The sequence below is a fragment of the Alligator mississippiensis genome, chromosome 3, assembly GCF_030867095.1.
Source record: "Alligator mississippiensis isolate rAllMis1 chromosome 3, rAllMis1, whole genome shotgun sequence".
NCBI lineage: Eukaryota > Metazoa > Chordata > Crocodylia > Alligatoridae > Alligator > Alligator mississippiensis.
The window spans coordinates 178,339,144-178,345,406 of NC_081826.1; positions in this window are offsets into that span (position 1 = coordinate 178,339,144).

Sequence of the window (6,263 nt, forward strand, 5' to 3'; positions counted from 1 at the left end):
GGACTGACTGGCTAAGCAGCAGCTCTGCAGAAAAGGACCTAAGGCTAGCAGTGGACAATAAGATGAATATGAGCCAACAGTGTGCCTTGTTGCAAAGAAGATTAACAACATAGTGGGCTGCACTAGTAGGCGTGTTGCCAGCAGACCCCTGGTACAGGCAGCGGGGAGCATGTAGCATGCAGCCCTGACTCTGCTTTGCGGCAGGGAACGAGCTGGTGCTGAGCGCAGGGAAAAGCAGGCCCTCCCCTGCCCTGTGGCCGGTGCTCACTGCTGCAGCTACTTGCAGCCTGCGCTGGGCTGTCCTGAGCAGGCACAGTCAGGGTCTGGGGCGGAGAGGCGGCAGATGTTTGCAGCTGGCCCAGGTTCTGGGTAGCTGCTGACAGCTACAGAGCCTGGGCTGGGGGGCGCAGGGGCTTTGGGTGTGGGGCAAGGGGTAGCTGGGCTGGGGGGCAGGGGCTTTGGGTGGGGGGTAAGGGGCAGCAGGGCTGCGGGGCAGGGGCTTTGGGTAGGTGGCACAGGGCAGCAGGGCTATGGGGCAGTGGCAGCAGGGCTGGGGGGAAAGGGACACAAGGAGGGCATCCTCTCATGTACCCCCTGCTCTCATTTTGTTTTGAGCAGACACAAGCAGCCCCATGCAGGCTGCGAGCAGCTGCAGCGCAGGGCGCTGGCCCTGGGGCAGGTGAGGGGCCACTTTTCCCCCCTGCGCTCAGCACCAGCTTATAACCCGCCCATGCTGCCAGCCTGGGCCCTGTGCCAGCTCTGGGCTCACCTGTTGGGGCTGCGCATGGCAGCAGCAGCTGTGGCCCCCTGGGCAGTGTTTGCCACCTCTGCCTCCGGGGCTGCCCAGCGCACGAGCTCCAGGTGGGCAGCAACAGCAAACATTGCCCAGCGTGGCAAGCGGGGGCTGCAGCTGCTGCTGCCGCTGCACGCAGCCCTGACAGGCAAGCCTGGAGCCGGTGTGGGTCCCAGACTGGCAGCGGGGCTGGGTTACAAGCTGGTTCTGGGCATGGAGGGGGAAAATCTGCCCCACACTACAACCGCTTGCAGCCCGCATGGGGCTGCCTGTCCCTGCTTGGGACAACCCCGCATGGGCTGCGAGTGGCTGCAGCAGGGAGCACCGGTCATGGGGTGGGCGAGGGGCCACTTTTCCCCGGGCTCCTTCCGTGCCCTTCCTCTCCCCCCTTACCTGAGGTTCCCGTGCCAGGGCAGCCACATGTTCCCAGGTCAGAAGCCCCTGCTAGGGCTTCCGGTGGGGCCAAGTGGGCCCTCTAGTTGCAGGAGCTCTCCAGGGCTTCCCCTGAGTCCTACTATCTCTGGTTCCTGTCATTTTTGACAGGAACCAAAGACAGAGAAATATTAATTTTCTAAATTTTTTAGGGGCCCTGCAGGCTGGATAGAATGGCCTCACAGGCCAGATGCAGCCTGCGGCCCGTATTTTGGGGTGTCAGATGACAGAACACAAGTTGCAGTAAGGTAAATTTAAGTTAGATATCAGGAAAACTTTTCACTAGGAGGGTAATAAAACACTGGGACAGAGTGGTGGAAACTCTATCCTTAGCTGTTTTTAGGACCCAGCTAGACAAAGTCTTGGCTGGGATGATCTAGTTGCGGATGGTCCTGCTTTGAGCAGGCAGTTGGACTAGATCAGGGGTGTCCAACCTTTTTTGAATGTGGGGCCGTATCATGTACTGATCTAAAGGTGCCACTTCTAGCAGGCCAGGTGTCCCTCCCTCAAAGCCATGCTCTGATTTCATTGTGGAAGGAGAAAAGCGACAGGGTCTGGATATTTTACCCGCTTATCTCAGCCTTCTGCTATAGGTTTATTTGTGTTCAGAAACATCTTTGAGGTGACTGTCTTCTCTCTCTCCCACTCCCCCCCCCCCCCCCCCCCCCCCCCCCAAACAGCCCCTATTAGGTTTTTGCCTGAGTTTAGCCTCATCTACTCCCAGCCCTTCCTGGAAGAGGAGAATGAGTGGCTGCTGCCCTGCACTTCCCCCAGCAGTAGTGGTGGGAGCTGAGCACTAGGGCTGCCTTGGTGACCTCACAAAGGCTGCCCAGGTGCCTGCCAGAGGAGGCTGATCCTGAGCCAGGGGTCAGAGCAGCCGCTCCCAGAGGGGCTGAGGTGCAGTTCTGCACCCTTGAGCCTCCAGACGGGGTTTCCCTCACCAGGATGTCTCCGCCTGTGACTCCTCCCTTGATCCTGTCTGCCAAGAAGTGCATTTGCCAGCTGTGTTCCTGCGGGTAGGGCAGGGGGGGCTGGCTTTCCCCCTCAGGAGCAGGTGGGCGTGGGGGTGCTCTGGGTGGGATTGCAGGTGCTAGCTGGGGTGGGGTTGGGGTGGTTGGAAGACTCTTCTAGGAGACTCTCCAGGTGGTCACAGCGTTTACCCTCCTCAGTCCCAATGAGGGTTCCCTGAGAGGAAGCAGATCATGTATCTGTGCTGGCAGCTTTTAAATTGCTTTGTTCCTTTGCCCATTTCAATTGCTAAAACAAACCGAACCCGCCTCTGGGGCTGCAGACAGGGCTGAATAAGAAACCAGGGGCAGCAGAATGTGCTGTGCTTTCCCTTGAGATCCCCTTAAGAGAAATGTGCCCTCACTTTTTTTTTTTTTTAATGTTTCAATTAGATGATGCATTTGCATGGGATAGTTTGGATTGGGATGATGCCACCTCAGGGAGGGGACTGGACTAGCTGACCTCTGGAGGTCCCTTCCAGCCCCACTTCTCTAGGATTTCAGTGAACTGGGACAGAAAATATGCGGCAAGAATTTCTTCTTCAGCTTTCTGCTGCTTGATCCTGGGATACACTGCACTCTTTCCTTACTGTTGTACTTTACATTGACATTGCTCAACTTCACAACCACATTAGGCTGCTTTTTGTGTCAGGTGATTCAGGTAAATTACAGTGCTCCCAAGATTAGATTCAAATTTACTGCTGCATCAATCTCCCCACCTAGATGTTTTAATCCAATTCCTTACCTTGGCATCCGAATACCTCTTGTGTTTTCTGTTTGGTTACCTTCATGCTCCTGTCTCTATAGTTTTTTCATATTTGTGTTAATAATTCTGCATTTGACTGACTAACAAACAATAGACTGTTACCTTGAGCAAGGGTGAGATTTTCAGACTGCCATTGGGCCTGGCATCTAAGCTACCAGCATTAAGGGTTGGATCCAGTGAAATGGTGAGAGCTCTGGCCCCAAGAATGCACATGTGTTCTCTACCATGGAGAACACATAACACCAGCAGACTCTCCCTATGCCTGAAGAAGGGTGTTTGTGTCCAAAGGCTTGTGAAGAACAATATTTTCCAACTATTACTTGGTCTAATAAAAGATACCACATTTACCCGAAGAACCTTGTCTGCCTATGTCTTTATACGGACATGGGTACAACCAAGAACACGTTTCTTTTTAAGCACTCGAATAATCAGTGGGCTTACTGGAAAGCTTAAAGTTAAGCAGGTAGATATGGGCTACACTTTGTTGACAAAACCTGTTCTAGGTGCTGATCACTGACACATTGATGGAACTATGCAAAGTTAAGAGTGTCCAAATACTTTCTCAACAGGGCTATGAAGAGCAGGCTTTGACTGTGGTGATCTCCTTGATTAGAGGGGTGAAAGAGCTGTGCATTTTAGGAACTTTTTGACTGCTTGCTGGCTAGCAGAGTGCTGTCTCCCCCAGTGTTAAATATAGTTTCTTGCCTGCCCATCAGTTTGCTAAGATTTACAGCAAAATGGGATAATTATGTATGTAACATGTCTAATATTTCCCATTATGAAACAGCAGCAGGATTGCAGTGAAAATTTAGAAGTTGTGACCCTGATGTATTAGTTAGAATTTAGTGGATCCTGTGGCTGCTTTCTCTGCTCCCATGGGATCACCACAAATTGCTATGACTAAAGTTAAAGAGAGGACTTGTGGGGTGGGGTCCCAGGATGCTGTCTGGTGATTTATTAATATAATTTCATACACATTTCTGTGCATCTTATGTCTTGAAAATTGGGCATACATCAGTGCTCAAAGCTATAGCCATATGCAGCACTGCATAGTTGTAATTAATATTTCAGAAGCTGCATTTGCTTATCCTTCCCATAATGATACAAAAAGAATAGGTTTATTCACCTCTTAGTTTCCTTCTTGGCACAAAGCACTAGTATCATCACAAAAATGTTTACTAAAGTGCTGCATATATGCTTATGGGGAAGTGCAATATCAAGAGGTAATTTTCTATGACAGTATAAGGTATGTGTACACCACAAATGATACCTGTCCCAACTGCCTCTAATTTTAAACAGGAGTGCCAAGATGTCCTGTAAAGTGTTCTATAGGATCCTTGCAGCGCGTCCTGTAAAATGTGCTATAGAAATGTTGCATTTCCAATACCAGTGAATTTGTCAGTGTTTTATTTTGTGTTTAGAACTAGTTAAAGCTAAAAAGAGGATCTAACTCTCATAATTTTACTGAGCAGTAAAAGCCAATAAAGTTCTCACAGAGTCCGAAATATAGCACGTGAGAAGGGTACTTCTAAATCGAGAGTGTGAAGCTTGAGTCTAAATTGTGGGATTGGACAACAGCAAATCCTCATTGGAAATCGTGGAAATGTAGAGTCTTTCAAGAATTATTGACTGCCAGTGATGTTAATTAACCCTGGTTTAGAAAAAGAAAAGATGGCTGCTGTGTATTAGGAATGATCACAAGGACAATGCTAACATGGGGTCTTATTCTGTCTTTCAGAACTTCTAATAATGCCAGTGAGAGCTGGGCATACAGTGTGACTATTGCATGCAACTTTCTGAAAGCCTGTATATTCTTGTGTTGCCTTGTGTTAATCTGGACATGAGAGCTATTTTTCTTCTGACCAGCAGAGGGAGCTAGCAAATATTCTTGATGCTAAGAACTTGTAAAACAGTCAAGTCCGTTGTAGCTTTCAGAGCCCAGAGAAAGGAATCTCTGGGTTTAACTGACCTAGTGGATATAGCACACACTAGAGTAAATTTGCTAGTGGAATGCAATGCTCTTGTGTTAGCTAACAATTCTCATAATGCTCAGGACACTCCATATCTGTGCTTCCTGCCTGAGCATCTGCTGGTTAATTATGACACAGGTATTTATGAATTGTTATGAATTATAATGAATCTGCTGGTATTTATGAGTTGTGGCTGTGGTGTTCATCTCTTGCCCTTCAGGGGAAATCCAGACTCGCCGAATGAGGGCTAATAAAGAGTAGCATTTCATTAGTTCTACTGCATTCACCATGGGGAGGAAGGTTGGGACTGGGTTGTTCTTAAGGGGTTGTGCAGCATGGAACCAGGATTCAAGTTGGCTCATTTCCCAGTAGCACAGGGAATAGGGGATTAAGATGGACTAAGGGATAGGCTGGAGACCAGCCACTCAGTTCATAACTCTTGATCCATTGCCAACTATATAAGGAGAGCAAGAGCAGCCACCTTCATACTTTGTGACTAGATGAAGAGTTCTGGAGTTCTTCTTTCCTTTGCTTGTCCAGCACCTATTGATGTATGCAGGAACAGCATTTGTTGCCTAGGCTACACTGTATGGCAGTAGAATCGCTAGCTTCATCGATGACACAAAGGATGATCTAAACTTTCTTGCTTAAGAAGTCTTCTATTGGAGTGGTCTTCTGATGGGTGTACTCTAACTCCAACTGCCATGTTTATACCTCTAATAACAATCGGCAAATCCTTATGCCTTGATTTCAGACATACCTGGTCAGTGGGTTCCCCCTTTGACATCCAGACCGCCTTATTTAAAAAATATTGAAGCTTCTGTGGGTCAGACTTTTCATTTTAGTTATGGAAGGAAGACTTGCCCTCGCTGGGATCTTCCTAGATTACTTTTCACTGCATGAGTCTGAAATTGCATTAATTCCCCTTCAAACAAGTAAGGCTGGATGTGAATTTTTTTTCGCAGGTGACTAACTTGACCCTTTTTACCACTTGAGAATGAATTGAGATGTTACTTTTGTATCTCCGTCCCACACTCCCTCACCACATCCTTCAGTAACTGAAATATGCTGGCCAATCAGTGTTACTGGTTCAGTAAATTAGTGATTGAGCAAAGAACCAGAGCTAAAGCCATTTGCATGGCTGCCTTTCCCCTGGCAACTAAACCACCAGTCCAAATGTTAACGTTCTTCGGATTTTCAAGCTGGGTAGAATCGGAAGCAGCTGGTTGGCTGTGTCACTGCATTATGTCTTTACCCCTTTCCTTAATACTTCAAGTATTTGCTCTCAGCTGTAT